Source organism: Lithobates pipiens, unplaced genomic scaffold, assembly GCF_037356315.1.
Source record: "Lithobates pipiens isolate NorthernLeopardFrog02 unplaced genomic scaffold, aLitPip1_a1.2 Scaffold_30, whole genome shotgun sequence".
Classification (NCBI taxonomy): Eukaryota; Metazoa; Chordata; class Amphibia; order Anura; family Ranidae; genus Lithobates; species Lithobates pipiens.
This window is the reverse complement of record NW_027507791.1, coordinates 184,393,527-184,413,290: the sequence shown is the minus strand read 5'-3', so window position 1 is coordinate 184,413,290 and position 19,764 is coordinate 184,393,527. Positions and strand designations below refer to the sequence as shown.

Below are 19,764 nucleotides of genomic sequence, written 5' to 3'. Positions count from 1 at the left end.
CCACCTTGGCTTTTGTCAAGAGAGTTGTAAGTAGGGTGCAAGATCGCCTACGGCCACATCACCCTGAATGCGCTCGATCTCGACTGATCTCGGATGCTAAGCAGGGTCGGGCCTGGTTAGTACCTGGTTGGGAGACCGCCTGGGAATACCAGGTGCCGTAGGCTTTTTTCCATTATGATGTTGGCTTTGGCGACCTGCTGTATTTTTCGTCTTGATTGCCCGAGGTAACCACCTTGGCTTTTGTCAAAAGAGTTGTAAATAGGGTGCAAGATTGCCTACGGCCACATCACCCTGAATACGCTCAATCTCGTCTGATCTCCCGATGCTAAGCAGGGTCGGGCCTGGTTAGTACCTGGATGGGAGACCGCCTGGGAATACCAGGTGCCGTAGGCTTTTTTCCATTATGTTGTTGGCTTTGGCGACCTGCTGTATTTTTCCTCTCGATTGCCCGAGGTGACCACCTTGGCTTTTGTCAAGAGAGTTGTAAGTAGGGTGCAAGATCGCCTATAGCCACATCACCCTGAATGCGCTCGATCTCGTCTGATCTCGGTTGCTAAGCAGGGTCGGGCCTGATTAGTACCTGGATGGGAGACCGCCTGGGAATACCAGGTGCCGTAGGCTTTTTTCCATTATGTTGTTGGCTTTGGCGACCTGCTGTATTTTTCCTCTCAATTGCCCGAGGTGACCACCTTGGCTTTTGTCAAGAGAGTTGTAAGTAGGGTGCAAGATCACCTACGGCCACATCACCCTGAATGCGCTCCATCTCGTCTGATCTCGGATGCTAAGCAGGGTCGGGCCTGGTTAGTACCTGGATGGGAGACCGCCTGGGAATACCAGGTGCCGTAGGCTTTTTTCCATTATGTTGTTGGCTTTGGCGACCTGCTGTATTTTTCCTCTCTTTTGCCCGAGGTGACCACCTTGGCTTTTGTCAAGAGAGTTGTAAGTAGGATGCAAGAATGCCTACAGCCGCATCACCCTGAATGCACTCGATCGCGTCTGATCTCGGATGCTAAGCAGGGTCGGGCCTGGTTAGTACCTGGATGGGAGACCGCCTGGGAATACCAGGTGCCGTAGGCTTTTTTCCATTATGTTGTTGGCTTTGGCGACCTGCTGTATTATTCATCTCGATTGCCCGAGGTGACCACCTTGGCTTTTGTCAAGAGAGTTGTAAGTAGAGCACAAGATCGCCTACGGCCACATCACCCTGAATGCGCTCGATCTCGTCTGATCTCGGATGCTAAGCAGGGTCGGGCCTGGTTAGTACCTGGATGGGAGACCGCCTGGGAATACCAGGTGCCGTAGGCTTTTTTCCATTATGTTGTTGGCTTTGGCGACCTGCTGTATTTTTCCTCTTGATTGCCCGAGGTGACCACCTTGGCTTTTGTCAAGAGAGTTGTAAGTAGAGCGCAAGATTTCCTACGGCCACATCACCCTGAATGCGCTCGATCTCGTCTGTTCTCGGATGCTAAGCAGGGTCGGGCCTGGTTAGTACCTGGATGGGAGACCGCCTGGGAATACCAGGTACCGTAGGTTTTTTTCCATTATGTTGTTGGCTTTGGCGACCTGCTGTATTTTTCCTCTCGATTGCCCGAGGTGACCACCTTGGCTTTTGTCAAGAGAGTTGTAAGTAGGGCGCAAGATCGCCTACGGCCACATCACCCTGAATGCGCTCGATCTCGTCTGATCTCGGATGCTAAGCAGGGTCGGGCCTGGTTAGTACCTGGATGGGAGACCGCCTGGGAATACCAGATGCCATAGGCTTTTTTCCATTATGTTGTTGGCTTTGGCGACCTGCTGTATTTTTCCTCTCGATTGCCCGAGGTGACCACCTTGGCTTTTGTCAAGTGAGTTGTAAGTAGGGTGCAAGATCGCCTACGTCCACATCACCCTGAATGCGCTCCATCTCGTCTGATCTCGGATGCTAAGCAGGGTCGGGCCTGGTTCGTACCTGGATGGGAGACCGCCTGGGAATACCAGGTGCCGTAGGCTTTTTTCCATTATGTTGTTGGCTTTGGCGACCTGCTGTATTTTTCCTCTCTATTGCCCGAGGTGACCACCTTGGCTTTTGTCAAGAGAGTTGTAAGTAGGATGCAAGAACGCCTACAGCCACATCACCCTGAATGCACTCGATCGCGTCTGATCTCGGATGCTAAGCAGGGTCGGGTCTGGTTAGTACTTGGATGGGAGACCGCCTGGGAATACCAGGTGCCGTAGGCTTTTTTCCATTATGTTGTTGGCTTTGGCGACCTGCTGTATTTTTCCTCTCGATTGCCCGAGGTGACCACCTTGGCTTTTGTCAAGAGAGTTGTAAGTAGGGTGCAAGATCACCTACGGCCACATCACCCTGAATGCGCTCGATCTCGTCTGATCTCGGATGCTAAGCAGGGTCGGGCCTGGTTAGTACCTGGATGGGAGACCGCCTGGGAATACCAGGTGCCGTAGGCTTTTTTCCATTATGTTGTTGGCTTTGGCGACCTGCTGTATTTTTCCTCTTGATTGCCCGAGGTGACCACCTTGGCTTTTGTCAAGAGAGTTGTAAGTAGAGCGCAAGTTTGCCTACGGCCACATCACCCTGAATGCGCTCGATCTCGTCTGTTCTCGGATGCTAAGCAGGGTCGGGCCTGGTTAGTACCTGGATGGGAGACCTCCTGGGAATACCAGGTACCGTAGGTTTTTTTCCATTATGTTGTTGGCTTTGGCGACCTGCTGTATTTTTCCTCTCGATTGCCCGAGGTGACCACCTTGGCTTTTGTCAAGAGAGTTGTAAGTAGGGCGCAAGAGCGCCTACGGCCACATCACCCTGAATGCGCTCGATCTCGTCTGATCTCGGATGCTAAGCAGGGTCAGGCCTGGTTAGTACCTGGATGGGAGACCGCCTGGGAATACCAGGTGCCGTAGGCTTTTTGGAATTATGTTGTTGGCTTTGGTGACCTGCTGTATTTTTCCTCTCGATTGCCCGAGGTGACCACCTTGGCTTTTGTCAAGAGAGTTGTAAGTAGGGTGCAAGATTGCCTACGGCCACATCACCCTGAATGCGCTCGATCTCGTCTGTTCTCGGATGCTAAGCAGGGTCGGGCCTGGTTAGTACCTGGATGGGAGACCGCCTGGGAATACCAGATTCCGTAGGCTTTTTTCCATTATGTTGTTGGCTTTGGCGACCTGCTGTATTTTTCCTCTCGATTGCCCGAGGTGACCACCTTGGCTTTTGTCAAGAGAGTTGTAAGTAGAGCATAAGATCGCCTATGGCCACATCACCCTGAATGCACTCGATCTCGTCTGATCTCAGATGCTAAGCAGGGTCGTGCCTGGTTAGTACCTGGATGGGAGACCGCCTGGGAATACCAGGTGCCGTAGGCTTTTTTCCATTATGTTGTTGGCTTTGGCGACCTGCTGTATTTTTCCTCTCGATTGCCCGAGGTGACCACCTTGGCTTTTGTCAAGAGAGTTGTAAGTAGTTTGCAAGATCGTATACGGCCACTTCACCCTGAATGCGCTCGATCTCATCTGATCTCGGATGCTAAGCAGGGTCAGGCCTGGTTAGTACCTGGATGGGAGACCGCCTGGGAATACCAGGTGCCGTAGGCTTTTTTCCATTATGTTGTTGGCTTTGGCGACCTGCTGTATTTTTCCTCTCGATTGCCCGAGGTGACTGTTAGGTTGCTCGTCTTCTGTAAGTAACCCCTGGTAGCCTAGGCTAGGATGGTAGAGAGGAGGTCCCTTTCACCGGTGGACAAAACATTACACATACACACGATTGTACGTGAATAATGAATGTGCATATTGGAGCACACACAGCAGTTTTATTTAGTTTGAGCTAAAGCACAGCCCTGTGGTTTAGCCAATCAGGGACTGCCACATAAAATATGCAAGATAGTATATTTTACTACGTCATCATGGTTTTTTGTACAAGCAATTTCTGCCTAGAAACAAAAAGCTAAATATATATATTCACAGTTTAGAATGTTTCTTAGATGTAACCCAAGATAGGCCTGTGGTCTAACGCCATGAAATTACTTCTGCTATTAAAAGGAAGTAGCTTAACCACATCCAACTGTTCTGAACAGATAACTAACCTTGTGATAAAATACCTTGTACAAGCAAAAAACACATATGACCTTAAGCAATAGGTTTCTATGTCATGCTAACAGTAATTTTCCAATACCCAAAATGGATGTCTCTTAACAAGATGGTTCCCTCATTTACCTTATAATCCTCCCTTTGATCATTCTGTGATTTACATAATGATCATTCCTTTTCTAATTTAATAGCACAGGCTTCATACTCCGAACCCTTGTGCTCTTGGTTTCTATACCATACCGTTGGATCCTTAACAATGGAAGTGAGTTTCAGATCCTTCGGAGCGACCGTGTTTCCCTTTTTACATAAACATTTGATTATCTTATAACAGGCATATAAAAATAGAATGAAGAGAATCACAGTGACAATTGTCATGGCAGCATTTCGGAGCCAAGATATTAATCCCCCAAAACTAAAACTGCTCGAGAAGGGATCCCAGTTTTTTCCTATGTTCCTTGCCTCTTTCTGTAGTTTATTTACCTCTTCCCTGTGTTGGGCAATAACGTCATAGTAGTCTGGGACTTCGATGCTGGTATTATGAATCCAGGTACAGCACTCATAATCCTCAGTAGTCTCACAGAGGCCAGTAAGGGCTGCACTCATACTTTCTATAGCCAACTCATGTAGTTCTAGTTGCTTCCTAATTGCCCTAGTTTCTAGATTTAGTTTGGTTATGTCATCAGAATTTTCCTCCAGAATCTCATCAATTATGCCAGTGTAATTATTTAATCTTTTCATTAGGTCAATTCCCCACCCTGTCCAGGAAGGGAACCATGCCCAGGCCATATCTTTTTCTAAAAACAATTCTCGTTTATTACGGTGTCTAAGGGGATATCTAGGATGCATGCTGGCTTCAAGGAGGTGACTTCCCTTGTTATCCCCTAATACCCCCATGATAGGAACCAGGGCTGCAAGGTAACACCACCCCTGGGGTTTGGTTGGGATCCAGGGGTGACAGAGTTTGCCGCAGCATATATATATATGGTATTTCCTAGAGCTAGGGGTCGTTTATGGAACACGTTCCTAAGAGTATCAGAAAGGCCAGAGAGCACCAGAATTGACATTAATTGGTGTATTGTAGTCTTGGTACTGGAGCTAAGAAAGTCTAAAAAGGTGGCATTTAGGGTGGGATCTGAAGTATGGAAGAAAGAAGGACTGTTAAATGATGTCATTGAAATGTTAAGTTTTGCTTGTTTGCAAACCTCGGCTCCATCTGTGGTGTTTCCCAGTCGGAAACACCAGTCTGGGAAGTGGCTTCTACCTATAATTTGGAAAGTGAGGGTTTTATTTGGAAGGGTCCTAGTAACATTCGTTAGGACGATAGGGGGTGTTCCATTAAGGAGGGGGGTAAAATTCAAGGGGACTGCCATGAGAGGGATTCTAGCTGTACTGGGATGTAGCTTGCTGCAAATCCAGCATTTCTCAAAACCAGATTTTTGAGCATAGCTATATTTGAATTTTAGTAGTAACATCTTGTTAGTCAGTCCCTTAGGTGACTCATTAACGGGTACAATACTTCTACTATGTCTTTGGCCGGGGGTATTATTCATCTTAGGTGGTCCACATATCCCTTTTAATAGACCTAAATCTTCTGGATGATATATACAGTTGGCTATAAACCATGTGGGCAGGAATACAAATAGTACCAGACTACCCCAAAGGCATACAGCCTTCCCTGACACTGAAGGTAAAAACATTTCTACAAGTTCTTATGCTTGTCCTTCTTCTTCGCTATCATGTAGGGTTTCAAGGGTTAATTGTCCAATGCCTTCCTGAATCTCCTGCAGTTCCGGTCGCTGTTCGGGTGGGTCGGGTTCTCCTTCAATAGGTGGGGGGTCGGGGGTTGTGGGAAGCGGTGGGCACTTTTTCAGCCTGCTGGCGTGGATCCAGGTGTTTCCTTGGTCAGTCAGGACCGCAGTTCTGGACACCTTTTCAACCTTCCAAGGTCCAGAGTAGATTGGTCCGATCCTCTTTTTGTGGGCCAGTTGCTTGACTAGCACTTGATCTCCTGGGATGAAGGGGTGTGTTGGCTCTGTGGAAAGAGGAGAAAAGGTGACAGAAACTTGTTCGTTCATTTCATGAAGCATACTTACCAGGTTTTTCACGTACATTTCCTGTTGGGAATAAATGTCAATATCAGTGTCTTGGTCTAATGGGGGTAATTCTATGTTTGCGGGGACTCCCATCAAAATTTCAAAAGGTGAAAGTTTCGTTCTGGCGTGGGGTGCCGTTCTAATCTGGAATAGCACAGAAGGGAGGTGATCAAGCCATCCCTTCATTGTGCCCCCTGTGGCCTTTTTCAATTTATCCTTTATATTTCTATTCATTCTTTCCACTACCCCTGCGCTTTGAGGGTGATAGGGGATGTGTAGTTTCCATTGCAGCCCTAACAATTTAGCCACAGCCTGGGTAACGGAGGAGCTGAATGCAGGTCCCCTATCTGACCAAATAGATGTTGGTATGCCAAACCTACAAATCCAGTTATTCAGCAAGCATTTTGCTGCTATATTGGCTGTCTCACCTGCACAGGGAGTGGCTTCAACCCAGCCTGAAAATTTATCTATGACAACGCACAGGTATCTTAAGTTCCCCTTTTGTTTTGGCATGTGTGTGAAGTCTACTTGTAAATCTGTAAGGGGACCCATTGGTGGGGGTAGATGACCATGTAGGCCATGCCGTTTGCCCTGCACATTGTTTTGAGCACAGGTAAGGCAACTTGTGGTCAGGAGTTTGACTTGTTTGTTCAAGGCGTTTGTGCAAAAAGATTTGGTGTACATAGTGGCTAAAGGGACGGCACCTATGTGTCCTGGACCATGAAGGTAGGAGAGAATTAGAATACTGCTTGCCTCAGGTATTCCCAATATCTTCCCCTTTTTTGACCACAGACCCTCTGGGTCTTTGGTCAAGCCAGCCTTCACCCAATACAAGACATCTTCCTCAGTGGCTAATGATTGCATTTGTGCCACTACAGATTTAAAGTTAGGACAGGTGAAATGGTCCTTAAAGTACATGGACGTGGGGGTGGGCTCCTGGGTGGAGGACTGGGCTGCCTTTCTCGCTTCTCGGTCAGCTAAAGCATTTCCCTTGGAAAGTTTGCTATTATCTGAAGAATGTGCTTTTACTTTAATTATTGCCACCTCTTTTGGGAGCAAAATAGCCCGAAGAAGTGCCTCAATCTGGGTAGCATTGGAAATAGGTTTATTATCCGCTGTTTTAAAACCTCTTTTAGCCCATATTACTCCGAAGTCATGCACCACCCCAAATGCATATCTACTGTCAGTGTAAATGTTCACCTTCTTATCTGTAAATAAAATGCAGGCCCTGGTGAGGGCTTCTAGTTCAGCCACCTGAGCCGAAGAGGGGGGCAGTGGTTTGGCTTCTAATACCTTGTTTGGCAACTGGACTATTGCATATCCTGTTTGGAAGGTGGAATCAGAGGGACGGGAGCAACTACCGTCCACAAAAACATCGTCTGCATTGGTAATCGGTACGTCGGTGAGGTCTGGTCTTGGTGATGTGATAGACTCCACTTGTGTTATACAGTCATGAATCTGGTCTGGGTCTTGTGGTAGGCGTAACATGGAGTGCAAGAGACGGACGGCAGGGTTGTTGGCGGGAACATATTTGAGAGACAGATTGTCTGTGTTCATGAGGGAAATCTCATATCCACTGAGTCTTTGGGAGGTCATGTGTTGGGTGTTCATGTTCTGTATGAGGTGGGTGACAGAATGTGTGGTGTAAAGTGTCATCGGGTGTCCCAAGACCATCTTGTTGGCATCTTGTACGGCCATAGCACAGGCGGCTAAATTCTGAAGGCATGATGGCATGCCTTGAACCTGAAGGGGGAGTTTTTTAGATAGGTAGGAGACAGGGCGGTAGCCTGTTCCATGCTGTTGTGTCAAAACCGCAGCAAAAGAAGTCCCCGAGACTACACAGTATAGTTGAAAAGCTTTACCATAGTCTACCAACCCCAGGGCGGGTGCACATGACAAACTGTGTAGTAAGGCTTTAAAAGCTTTTAGTCTGTCCTCTGTCCAGTCTATCAATTTAGGGGCGGTTGACCCAGTAGCCTCTCGTAGGATACCATCATAGTGAGAACAGTCAGGGATCCATTGGCGGCAATATACAATTGCACCCAAAAATGAGAGTAGGGCGGCCTTGTCTTTTGGCGGACTGAGAGCTTGTAGGGCTGCGGCACGTTTAGGTGACACCAGCCTTGTTCCTTCTCTAAGGATACAACCTAAGTATTCAACCTGGGACTGGCACCATTGCACCTTCTTCCTGGAGGCGAGGTGTCCAGCTCGGGCTAGGTGTCCCAACAGTGATGTTGAATCGACCGCACATTCTTCAGCAGTTCGACTGCACAGGAGCAAGTCGTCCACATACTGTATCAGTACCGACCCTCGCTCAGATGTCCAAGACTTGACAGTCTCATTGAGCACCATTGAGAAGGCGGCTGGGCTGTCTACATACCCTTGCACTAAACGCGTCCAGGTTAACTGGCCCCCGGCCCAGGAGAAAGCAAACATAGGTTGGGCTTCCTCTGCAATGGGAATGCTAAAGAAAGCATTCGCTAAATCAATTACTGTGTAGCATAGAGAGTCTGCCGGTATGCATGAGAAAATAAAAGTGATGTCTGAGACTAGGGGTGGGAGGGGAATCACTTGTTTGTTTACTGCTCTGAGGTCTTGTACAAGTCTCCACTCCCCACTGGCCTTTTTTACGGGGTAAATGGGCGTGTTCCAGGGACTGATGATTGGTCTCAGGATACCTTTTGATATGTAATCATTAATTTGAGGGGAGATGCCTTTGACTTTCTCTGGGGGTAGGGGATACTGTTTTTGATATTGTATCCCTGCATCTGATCGCATTTGGGGTGCATATGGTGTGCAATTAATAAAGCCCACACTACCTTTGTGTTCTGCCCAAATTGTGTGATGGTCAAGGGAGGAAGGTATCATCAGAAAGAAACTCCTGTGTGCATGTCTTTTTGGGCTGTGTAAGTCACAAAGAGGGGAACTTGCAGTGAGGGAGCCGTCTTTGTCAAACTTAATGGTAATGTTCAACTGGGATAGTAAATCTCTGCCCATGAGGGACACTGGACAGGAAGTCAGGACAGCGAAACTCTGCATACATAGCTCTAGTCCATCCGGGGTAGAGACTGGTAAAGGCGGGGTGACGGAATGAGTGACCGATGTCCCATTTATTCCAATAGAGTGTCCCTCAGTACACAGTGGTGTGTCATACCTTTCATCATTTAATGAGCTAAAAGTGGCACCTGAATCAAGCAGGAAACACACTATGTGGTTGTCTACGCGTAATATAACTTGTGGTAGACTCTTCCATGATAGGTTGTGGCACACCAGACTGAGGGAAGGAACATACTCTAGGCATCTCTATTGGGGGTGTGTTTGTCGGGTAGACGGCCACTGCATAGGGATTCGAGGGGGAGGTCTGTTAGAGGTTGGGGTGTAGGGTGGCTGTGCAAGCGCATGGTTTTGAGATGGTGTTTGGGGAGGTGGCGGATATTGGGGGTACCTTGTAGTGTGAGGGGGGGGGGGCGATTAGCAGCATTGTACCCCCTTCCCCTGCCCCTTGGATAGCTCGCCCTCTGTCTATATGGGCACTGTGATTTCCAATGTCCCTGTTCCCCACAATTAAAACATCCTTGGTCAGGTGGGTAGGGCTGCATGGTCATGAGGTGCGGTGGTGAGGATGAGGTTTCAGGTGTGACTAGGGTTTGTGTTTGTGTCAAGGAGGGGAAAATTCCCCCTTTTAGTTCAAAGACTCCTGAAGTCTCTCTGGACCTAGCGTCCTTCATGAATTCATCTGGTGCTTGCTCTGCCCATTTGGGGTTTGTGAATTTGAGCAAGTGCGTCACTTTGGGATCGCCTCCCGACATGATGGTAGTAGTAAATAATTGTGGTGTGGCCCCATCTACAGCTTTCCATAGGGAGTATACTCTGTTACAGTAATCATAGAATTTCTCTTTAGGTCCCTGCTTGGCTAGGATCAGTTCTTGGAGTGCAGATGATCCTTTGTATAATTTGGACCAATGACCTCCCATGCCTTTCCAAAAGGATATCCAATCCTTATTGGTCTGAATATGGGTTGTCCATAGGTCGTCTACAGGGGCTACTTCTGGGCTGTCTGGGTCTACAATGCTAAGAATACTTTTTATGTCATCTTTGTCAAGCCCTGTGCCTGCACTATATTTTGCCAGAAAGGTACCTGCATCTCGTGGATACTTCTTGGGATTGGGACATAGTTCTTTTATTTTGGAGAGTGTACCCAAAGGTAATGGTATATGCACCTCGGTGTTCCCCATGGTCATCAAAGGTGCTTTGAGTGAAGCCCCTACTGCTTCTCTCTCAGTTTCCTCTTCTATGGATAATGTCCCTGTTTTACTAATTGGACCTGACTCCTCAGTTTTGGGAATAGGTGTCTCTTTTGTATGGCTTCTTGTAGTGGTGGGGGGCAGCGCTATAATCCTATCCTGCGCTTCTTTCAACATTTCCTCCTTCTTCCCTAATTGCTTTCTTAACTTTTCTAGTTCCTTTTGTAAGTCCTCCATCCTATGTACCTCTCTCTCTCTTCCCTCCTGAAATTCCTTCTCCCTTACTTCCAAGTTTTTCTGATACATTTCTAACTCTATTTTCTTATCCACTTGTACCTTTTCTGCCTCATTGAGGACTATTTCTTTTTGTGTTAGGCCTTCCATAAGTGTTTCTAACTCAGTTCTCCTTTTCCCTATTCTCTCTTCTTCCTCCTTTTTCTTCTCTTCAAACTCTTTTATTTTTGCCTCTAATTCCTGCATTTCGGGACTACCCACTTCTTCTTGTCCTGTAACTTCTTCCTGTCTCCCCTCTTCCTCTCTGCCCCTACTTATTTGTTCCCATTGGGCCACTTGTTGTGATGTTGCTGTGGTGTGTGTTATGGCGGCTAGGACTACAGGATCCAGTGAAGGATATAATTGAAGGTATGAACCTGGCGTCCCATCCTCGTTTTTTACCATAACATAAGGTGGGGGTGGACATTGAGGCGGGGGAGGGGGAGGTGAGGGGGGTGCAGGGGCTTCAGCCACAGCACTGGGTCCTATATTTGAAGTAAGCTTTGTAGTTTTATTAATATGCTTCTTTTTATATTTGTGTAGACATTTATCCCATGCATGGTAACAATCTTTTATATATTGAATATTTTCCCACTTCCCTGGAGGGTACGAATTTTTGTGGATTTGGCATATTTTACTTACTTCCTGCCAGTCTTCCTCAGTACAAGGACCATATGGCCCTGGGTCATGTATCCCCAATTGCTGACACCTTTCTCGGACTTGTGTCCAAAATGGTTCTACCTGGGGGCCAGGGATCATATTACTGACAAATTCATAGGGTGATGGGGTGGCCATGGCTTGGGTTGCTGCAGAATTCCCCATCTAGTAGTCTGGGCAGTGTGTGTCTAGTGGCAGGACACAGGTGATAACACCCGGTTTGTCCAACAATCCGGTCTCTGGTCTGGGAGTAGGATCCCTGATCTTTTTTGGGGCAGATGGACTTATATAAAACTATGAAGATTCACCCTTAATATACGATAAAGGGTAAATTTTTCCTGGTGGCGGGATATACCCCTCTTACACCAAGTCTGCAAGAGAACCCCCCTGGTCTGGTGGTCAGTAAAATCCACTTGTCATCTATTCTTAGGAAGAGTAGACCTAACGTGCAATGGGGGCAGGCGGATGCTATGTCACTACAAGAGGGCTCCTCATATTCTGCACTTATTTAAACAACAACAATTATTTTCCTTATACTCTATATTAAAACTTATACTCTATATACTTACACGTGTACCTAGAGAGAAACAGACATATTCTTAATATACTTTAAGACATGACATAACCGTATTGCAATACATTTATCAATTTATAGTGCACTTTTTAAAAAAAAAATCAAATGGGCGTCCACTCCACCAATCCCTTTGTCACGGGCGTAATCTACTACTTCCCGTGTTAAAAATACTATTACCAATAGTTTTAAGTCAGACCAACCTAGTCGGACTCCCCTAAACCTATAAATTCCTTGCGAGCCCTTTTAACCTCCCGAGGGACCAACCTAGTCCGTCGCGAAGGCACAGTTATTTCTTTTAAATTAAACTAAGTTCATGGCGACCATCTGGACAGAGTAAGTATTCACACCATTCACCTTTTAGGCAAAAAGGAGTAAAGTGACTTACCTGCCGCAAGATGACCCCACTTCTGGTACCAAAACTGTTAGGTTGCTCGTCTTCTGTAAGTAACCCCTGGTAGCCTAGGCTAGGATGGTAGAGAGGAGGTCCCTTTCACCGGTGGACAAAACATTACACATACACACGATTGTACGTGAATAATGAATGTGCATATTGGAGCACACACAGCAGTTTTATTTAGTTTGAGCTAAAGCACAGCCCTGTGGTTTAGCCAATCAGGGACTGCCACATAAAATATGCAAGATAGTATATTTTACTACGTCATCATGGTTTTTTGTACAAGCAATTTCTGCCTAGAAACAAAAAGCTAAATATATATATTCACAGTTTAGAATGTTTCTTAGATGTAACCCAAGATAGGCCTGTGGTCTAACGCCATGAAATTACTTCTGCTATTAAAAGGAAGTAGCTTAACCACATCCAACTGTTCTGAACAGATAACTAACCTTGTGATAAAATACCTTGTACAAGCAAAAAACACATATGACCTTAAGCAATAGGTTTCTATGTCATGCTAACAGTAATTTTCCAATACCCAAAATGGATGTCTCTTAACAAGATGGTTCCCTCATTTACCTTATAGTGACCACCTTGGCTTTTGTCAAGAGAGTTGTAAGTAGGGTGCAAGATCGCCTACGGCCACATCACCCTGAATGCGCTCGATCTCGTCTGATCTCGGATGCTAAGCAGGGTCGGGCCTGGTTAGTACCTGGATGGGAGACCGCCTGGGAATACCAGGTGCTGCAGGCTTTTTTCCATTATGTTGTTGGCTTTGGCGACCTGCTGTATTTTTCCTCTCGTTTGCCCGAGGTGACCACCTTGGCTTTTGTCAAGAGAGTTGTAAGTAGGGTGCAAGATTGCCTACGGCCACATCACCCTGAATGCGCTCGATCTCTTCTGATCTTGGATGCAAAGCAGGGTCGGGCCTGGTTAGTACCTGGATGGGAGACCGCCTGGGAATACCAGGTGCCGTAGGCTTTTTTCCATTATGTTGTTGGCTTTGGCGACCTGCTGTATTTTTCCTCTCGATTGCCCGAGGTGACCACCTTGGCTTTTGTCAAGAGAGTTGTAAGTAGGGCGCAAGATCGCCTACAGCCACATCACCCTGAATGCGCTCAATCTCGTCTGATCTCGGATGCTAAGCAGGGTCGGGCCTGGTTAGTACCAGGATGGGAGACCGCCTGGGAATACCAGTTGCCGTAGGCTTTTTTCCATTATGTTGTTGGCTTTGGCGACCTGCTGTATTTTTCCTCTCGATTGCCCGAGGTGACCACCTTGGCTTTTGTCAAGAGAGTTGTAAGTAGGGTGCAAGATAGCCTACAGCCACATCACCCTGAATGCGCTCGATCTCGTCTGATCTCGGATGTTAAGCAGGGTCGGGCCTGGTTAGTACCAGGATGGGAGACCGCCTGGGAATACCAGTTGCCGTAGGCTTTTTTCCATTATGTTGTTGGCTTTGGCGACCTGCTGTATTTTTCCTCTCGATTGCCCGAGGTGACCACCTTGGCTTTTGTCAAGAGAGTTGTAAATAGGGTGCAAGATCGCCTACGGCCACATCACCCTGAATGCGCTCGATCTCGTCTGATCTCGGATGCTAAGCAGGGTCGGGCCTGGTTAGTACCTGGATGGGAGACCGCCTGGGAATACCAGGTGCCGTAGGCTTTTTTCCATTATGTTGTTGGCTTTGGCGACCTGCTGTATTTTTCCTCTTTTTTTTTTTTTTTAAAGAGTATTTATTGAGAAATAAACAAAGAGAACAATACAAATGCAACAAAAAATAAGTGCGAGAATTCGGAACCATCATCGCAGATGAGGTGCATAAGAAAATTGGAGCAGAATGCGACTGTATCGTAATAAACTAAGACCATAGACATAAATACATAAAACCAAGCGGATAGTAGTGAATTTAGTGTGATAGAGCGGCGTACTAACAGCGACTGGATGGATCTTATAAAAAAAACAGTTGCAAAAGTAATATGAATGTATAACAGCAGGAATATCATTTCCCAAAAATAACAATATAACAGATCGTAGGAACGGGAGTAATAGGTCGGATTTATCAAAAGAAAGGAAAAAAACAGAAAAAAAAGAGAAATAAAAAAGAAACACAGAGAGGAGAGGGGGGTGAAGAGGGGAAAGCAGGCAGATACATGAAGGAGAAAAAAACAGGTAAGGGAGGGGGGGAAGAGGGATACGGGGTTCCCAGGTAGAGTTCCTAGGGTAGGAGGATTTCAGAGAGATGGTCCAGGGGTTAGTTGGCTGCAGGGCGAGGCACAAGTGGTAGATTGGGGGGAAACCAACCCCGGGATTGGGAGATTAGTGCCAAAATAGGAGAAGGTGAAGTTGTCCAAGTTGAGGATGTCCACCGGAGGGAGAGAGTCAGATATGAAGGGAAGCCATCTCGCATAAAAACGAGACTTCGCTTTTTCGTCCCTGTAGTTTGTATTGAAGCGATCTTTGTAGAGGAGTGAAAGGAGTTCCTTCTGCGTCTGGGCGACAGAGGGTGGGAGAGAAGAAGTCCAGCTCTTTAGAATGGATTTCCTGGCAAGAAGAAGGCACAGCAGAGACCAGTCCACATGGGGGGGTTTGGAGGGCGCGCCGTTTGGGGGCGCACGGCTGGTGGTGGAAGACCATGGAAGCAGGAGAGGGTTCCAGTATCCAAAGATGAGAAGGAGGGGGTCCTTTGGCAATTTCAGCAGGGTGACTTTAAAGATGTAGGAGAGGATCTGATCCCAGAAGGAAGAGATGAAGGAGCAGGACCAGAAGCGGTGGGCCAGCGAGGGCCTGTACTGAAGACATAGGGGGCACTTGGTGCTGTCCTGGTCGGATTTAGAAGGCAGGAAGGGAAGGTAGGCCCTGTGGGCAATTTTTAGTTGCATTTCTCTCCAGAGCTCGTTCGGGGTTAGGCGGTAAACTTTGTTGAGTCCATGTAGGATTTTATCCACTATATCTGGATCAGGGAAGTCTTTCTTCCAGTTGGCGACTGATGAGGATGTCAGTTGAGGAGCGGCCTGCTGGAGTAGCGGTGTGTAGATGTCAGAAATTTTATAAGTATCGTCCTTGAGCAGGCGGTCCAGGAAGGTTAGGGGGAAACGCTTACGTTCATCGTTGCAGATATCCTTTAAATAGCTGACACATTGCCTGTGGTGAAAGGCGTGAGCTGGCGGGAGGGAGAACCTTTCAGCCAGAAGAGAAAAGGGTAGAGGGTGCCCAGATTCAAGATCACAGATGGTAGCAAAATTGATGATGCCCTTCTCTTTCCAGATGTGGAACGGTTTGTGGAGTAGGCCAGGGGAAAAAGTAGGGTTCCCCTGGATCGGAAGGTGTCTGGAGATGAAAGGGGGGAGCTTAAGGCATTTTCTGGTTTCCCTCCAGGCTATGGCAGTGTCCCTGAGTAGGAGGTTGTGTTGAAACAGAGACGGCACTGACTTCCACCTGCAGTGAAGGAGTGCTGTCAATGAGAGTGGAGAGACCATAGCAGCTTCCAGAGAGTAGTTGGAGTATCTGGAGGATTGAGAGATCCAGTCCAGACTAGTACGTAGCAAGCATGACAGGTTATACAGTCTTACATTAGGTAGGCTGATACCCCCCTCGCGTCTGGGAAGATGCAACTTTTTTAGGGCTATGCGTGGGCGTTTTCCTTTCTATAAAAAGGAGGAAAAAGATGATTCTAGAATTTTTATGTCCTTGTGAAGAAGGAGCAAAGGAATAGTTTGAAGTGGGTACAATAGCCTGGCAAAGCTAACCATTTTTAGCAGGTGGCATCTTCCCAGAAGCGAGAGAGGCAGATCCATCCAGTTCACCATTTCTTGAGAGATTTTCGTGATCAGGGGGGGGTAATTGAGATGGTAAAGGGAGGAAGGTAATTTACCAATTTTAATGCCTAGATAGGTGATATGTGAGTTGGCGATTGAAAAGATAGAATGTTGTGTCCAGGGGGGTTTGCGAGAGGACCCTATCGGGAGGATTTCACTTTTACCATAATTTATACGTAGCCCTGAGCATGATCTAAAAACGTCAAAGACCTCTTTGATAACGGGCATGTCAGAAGCGGGGTCTGATGAGAAGATGAGCACATCATCGGCAAAAAGAGAGGTGCGCAGGTCGTGTTGACCAATACGAATCCCGTGGAGAGGAGCCGATTGGGACAGGTATCTGGATAAAGGTTCTAGGGCGATGTTAAATAGGAGAGGGGAGAGTGGGCAGCCCTGACGAGTGCCTTTATGCAGGAGGAATTCATCGGAGAGAACTCCAGCCGCGACTAATTTGGCTGCTGGGGATGAGTACATGGCTTTGATGAGATGGCAGAAATGCCCCGAGAAACCCATTTCAGATAAAGTCATAGAGAGCCATTCAAAACTGACATTGTCGAAGGCCTTTTCCGCGTCTAAAGTTATAATAGCAAAGTCCCCATCCGGATTGTTCTTAGCATGTTCCAGAGCAAGCATAACCTTACGTATGTTCAAGGTGGCAGTTCTGCCTCTCACAAAGCCAGATTGGGCAGGGTGTATGAGGGAGGGCACAATGGCAGCTAATCTCGTGGCTATGATCTTGGAAAGGATTTTTACATCCAGATTGAGAAGGGAGATCGGCCTGTAAGAACCTGGGTCAAGCGGGTCTTTCCCTTTTTTGGATAAGAGTTTGATGATGGCTTGGTTTCCAGAAGGGAGATATGGGCCACCAGACCAGATGCCATTGTACACCTTTAGGAGAGTGGGTTCTGTAATGGAGGAGAGGGTTTTATAAAATTCACTGGTAAACCCGTCGGGGCCTGGAGCTTTGGACGGGGTTAGTTTACGAATAGTGGAGGAAACTTCGACAAGGGAGATGGGGGCATTGAGCGCTTCTAGTTGTTCAGGGGTAACTTTAGATAACAATACCTTATCGAGGAAAGAACGAGCCGCAGTACTATCTATGGGGTCTGGGGCGTAGAGGGACGTATAGTAGTTTAACATCGCCTTGTTAATTGCTTGTGGGGTAGATTGTACATCACCCTTAGCGTCTCTGAGGGAAGTGATGTGCGTCGGGTGGAATGGGCCCTTACATAGCCTCGCCAGTAGCTTGCCCGCCTTGTTACCAAACTTGTGGAGCGTCGCGTCTAGTTGGGATCTTTTAGTTTGTTCAAGTGTGTTTGCCCAAGTGTCGAAACTGTTCTTGGCCGCCTGCCATTCGGTTCTGTTATCAAGGGAGTCGTTAGTAGAGAGGGACCTTTGGGCTAAATGTAGTCGCGCACTAGCCCGTTTGTAATGAGATAGTGCGTTCCTTTTGAAGGAGGAGGCATAGGAGATGATCTGACCTCTGAGGAACGCCTTGCCGGCATCCCAGAAGAGGTTGGGGGAGTCCGAATGGGGGGAGTTTGCCTCCGAGTATTCGTGCCAGGAGTTCGCCATGAAGTGTTGAAAGTCTGGGTTGTCATGGAGATACGAGGGGAAACGCCACAGTCTTGGGTGAGGTGGGAGATCTAAGTTAGCAAGACTAACAGAGATTGGGGCATGGTCAGAGATAGCAATATCGAGCACTTCAGTTTCAGACAAATTTGGTATAAGATCGTCAGAGCCAAAGAAATAATCGATTCTCGAGAACATGTTATGGGGGTGTGAGTAAAAGGTGTATTCCCTGTCCGTTGGGTGAGATAGACGCCATAGGTCGCGAAGACGGAGAGATTCCATGGTGGAAGCAAAGTGGGAGGGAGTAGACGGAGCACTAGTCGCCCTGCGACGTGGGGGGGAGGACCTGTCGTCTGTATGGTGCAAGATGTCGTTAAAGTCACCGCCAACTAAATGGGGGGTCTGGGAGGTCTGGAGTAGCCAAGAAGTCAAGTCACTATAGAAAGTCTTAGTAGGGTTATTGGGAGCATAAACATTCGTGATCACTAGTTCCTTAGTCCCCAAGCGGACGTGGAGCGAGAGGAGCCTGCCCTGGGAATCTGAGTGCGTGGACAGCACCTCGCACGGGAGGTTCTTGTGGATTAATAGGAGAACACCCGCTTTGCGACTAACGGCGTCGGAGCCTATGACTTTGCCGACCCAGAGTTTCCGCATGCGATGAAAATCTGGGGCGGACAAGTGGGTTTCCTGCAATAGGGCGATATCTGTTTTCAACCTTTTTAGGTGTCGGAGTACTTTCATTCTCTTATTGGGTGATCTGAGGCCTTTCACGTTCCATGAGACTATTCTTATGTCAGGGGTGACGAGAAGAAGAAATGGGCAGGCTTTAGAAAATAATCGCCAGCCGGTGGGCAAGGCAGAAGAAATTGTTGCTGGGAGAAAATGGACCTGGAAGTAATGTGGGACAAGGGAAATAGGATGTTCAGGAAGGAGACACTGGCACTGAGGTAACTAGGGGGAGGGGGGCAGTAAAGGAGTGGAGCAAATTGAAATATAAACAAAAACATAAACATATACACTGGAGAGAACTTCACTTTTTTCCGCATGGAGTCACTGTGTAGGCCAGCCCCCAGTGCACGGCCCAGAGGTATAGGACGCGAGCGTCCGGGCAATGTGTCTAAAAAAAAAAAAAAAATCGAGCAAGGGTGCGGGTACGCCCCTAGAGCCAAAAAGGGCGCGTGCCATGTTGCGGCAGTAAGCATACGCAGTGATTCTAGGAGGAGTAAGGCACAGTGTAATAAACATACGTAATAAAGCAACAAACCCACATTAGTGTAAAACAGTACATATATGAGGACCCAAGGGTGGAGAAAAAAGAAACTGAATAATAAAAGGAAAGGCAGAGTGCACTATCACAAAAAAGGAAACAAAAATACGGTATTATATAGAGAAAAAAAAAAGATAAGGCAGGTGGCCGCAAGATAAAAAAGAAAAAGAGCAGCGAGATCAGGAGCGGTGGGAACTCCTGGTACAGTTAGGCCAGGGCGTCAAATAGAACATAGGTAGCCAGTGGCACTGATGGTGTGCCCATTGGATGGGGGCAGCGCTGAAGGCCGAGGTAGTCAAGTATCAACAGGCTGGACCGTGAGCAAGCTTGGGCGATAACAGAAAAAGGAAAAAAATAACAACATAGTAACTCACAAAAATATGTCAGGTTGACGGACCTGGCGAGAAGGTCACCTAAAAGGTGAGGAGAGATGGATCCAGGAGGGCTGAAATGTCATCAACGAGGGACGTCCCGATGGCGGGTATCAGGGGCAGCAGACCTGAAGCGTTTGGGTGAGTCCTTCCGGGGGCTCCTCTGATCCAGGGCGCGGTTGAGCGGTGATGCTTTGGAAGGGGTGTGAGGGTGTGCACCCTGGTGTAGGGAGCGGAGAAAAGCTTCGGCTTCAGAGGGGTCCTGGAAAGTTAGTTGGTCACCGTTCGGGGCCTTTAGGCGAAGAATAGCCGGGAAGGCCAGGGAAAATTTAAGTTGCATATTAAAGAGTTCCGAGCATACCTGTTGGAATGCCTTTCTTTTCTTGGAGACCTCGATGGAATAATCGGCAAAGATTAGGACCTT

At 47.4% G+C, this 19,764-nt stretch overlaps 15 non-coding genes and 6 pseudogenes across 15 annotated transcripts; all 21 read left to right on the top strand.

The window, feature by feature from the left end:
* The first annotated feature begins 45 nt into the window (after nt 1-45).
* On the top strand, nt 46-164 carry LOC143952022 (5S ribosomal RNA). Its single transcript, XR_013267239.1, has one exon. It is a non-coding gene; the product is annotated as a 5S ribosomal RNA (ribosomal RNA).
* A 109-nt stretch (nt 165-273) lies between these two features.
* LOC143946890 (5S ribosomal RNA) lies at nt 274-393 on the top strand (annotated as a pseudogene).
* Nucleotides 394-502: 109 nt separating this feature from the next.
* On the top strand, nt 503-621 carry LOC143954294 (5S ribosomal RNA). The gene has a single exon (XR_013269299.1). It is a non-coding gene; the product is annotated as a 5S ribosomal RNA (ribosomal RNA).
* Nucleotides 622-730: 109 nt separating this feature from the next.
* Nucleotides 731-849, top strand: LOC143943510 (5S ribosomal RNA; annotated as a pseudogene).
* Nucleotides 850-958: 109 nt separating this feature from the next.
* Nucleotides 959-1,077, top strand: LOC143953585 (5S ribosomal RNA). Its single transcript, XR_013268653.1, has one exon. It is a non-coding gene; the product is annotated as a 5S ribosomal RNA (ribosomal RNA).
* Nucleotides 1,078-1,186: 109 nt separating this feature from the next.
* Nucleotides 1,187-1,305, top strand: LOC143952986 (5S ribosomal RNA). Its single transcript, XR_013268110.1, has one exon. It is a non-coding gene; the product is annotated as a 5S ribosomal RNA (ribosomal RNA).
* A 109-nt stretch (nt 1,306-1,414) lies between these two features.
* Nucleotides 1,415-1,533, top strand: LOC143954554 (5S ribosomal RNA). Its single transcript, XR_013269534.1, has one exon. It is a non-coding gene; the product is annotated as a 5S ribosomal RNA (ribosomal RNA).
* A 109-nt stretch (nt 1,534-1,642) lies between these two features.
* On the top strand, nt 1,643-1,761 carry LOC143954395 (5S ribosomal RNA). The gene has a single exon (XR_013269391.1). It is a non-coding gene; the product is annotated as a 5S ribosomal RNA (ribosomal RNA).
* Nucleotides 1,762-1,870: 109 nt separating this feature from the next.
* LOC143945894 (5S ribosomal RNA) lies at nt 1,871-1,989 on the top strand (annotated as a pseudogene).
* Nucleotides 1,990-2,098: 109 nt separating this feature from the next.
* LOC143953310 (5S ribosomal RNA) lies at nt 2,099-2,217 on the top strand. Its single transcript, XR_013268404.1, has one exon. It is a non-coding gene; the product is annotated as a 5S ribosomal RNA (ribosomal RNA).
* Nucleotides 2,218-2,326: 109 nt separating this feature from the next.
* Nucleotides 2,327-2,445, top strand: LOC143950414 (5S ribosomal RNA). Its single transcript, XR_013265818.1, has one exon. It is a non-coding gene; the product is annotated as a 5S ribosomal RNA (ribosomal RNA).
* A 109-nt stretch (nt 2,446-2,554) lies between these two features.
* On the top strand, nt 2,555-2,673 carry LOC143953700 (5S ribosomal RNA). Its single transcript, XR_013268758.1, has one exon. It is a non-coding gene; the product is annotated as a 5S ribosomal RNA (ribosomal RNA).
* A 109-nt stretch (nt 2,674-2,782) lies between these two features.
* On the top strand, nt 2,783-2,901 carry LOC143951396 (5S ribosomal RNA). The gene has a single exon (XR_013266672.1). It is a non-coding gene; the product is annotated as a 5S ribosomal RNA (ribosomal RNA).
* A 109-nt stretch (nt 2,902-3,010) lies between these two features.
* On the top strand, nt 3,011-3,129 carry LOC143945281 (5S ribosomal RNA; annotated as a pseudogene).
* Nucleotides 3,130-3,238: 109 nt separating this feature from the next.
* LOC143952402 (5S ribosomal RNA) lies at nt 3,239-3,357 on the top strand. The gene has a single exon (XR_013267582.1). It is a non-coding gene; the product is annotated as a 5S ribosomal RNA (ribosomal RNA).
* Nucleotides 3,358-3,466: 109 nt separating this feature from the next.
* On the top strand, nt 3,467-3,585 carry LOC143943791 (5S ribosomal RNA; annotated as a pseudogene).
* Nucleotides 3,586-12,946: 9,361 nt separating this feature from the next.
* On the top strand, nt 12,947-13,065 carry LOC143951617 (5S ribosomal RNA). Its single transcript, XR_013266872.1, has one exon. It is a non-coding gene; the product is annotated as a 5S ribosomal RNA (ribosomal RNA).
* A 109-nt stretch (nt 13,066-13,174) lies between these two features.
* Nucleotides 13,175-13,293, top strand: LOC143953496 (5S ribosomal RNA). The gene has a single exon (XR_013268572.1). It is a non-coding gene; the product is annotated as a 5S ribosomal RNA (ribosomal RNA).
* Nucleotides 13,294-13,402: 109 nt separating this feature from the next.
* On the top strand, nt 13,403-13,521 carry LOC143945895 (5S ribosomal RNA; annotated as a pseudogene).
* A 109-nt stretch (nt 13,522-13,630) lies between these two features.
* Nucleotides 13,631-13,749, top strand: LOC143954261 (5S ribosomal RNA). Its single transcript, XR_013269269.1, has one exon. It is a non-coding gene; the product is annotated as a 5S ribosomal RNA (ribosomal RNA).
* Nucleotides 13,750-13,858: 109 nt separating this feature from the next.
* Nucleotides 13,859-13,977, top strand: LOC143952973 (5S ribosomal RNA). Its single transcript, XR_013268099.1, has one exon. It is a non-coding gene; the product is annotated as a 5S ribosomal RNA (ribosomal RNA).
* Nucleotides 13,978-19,764: the final 5,787 nt, after the last annotated feature.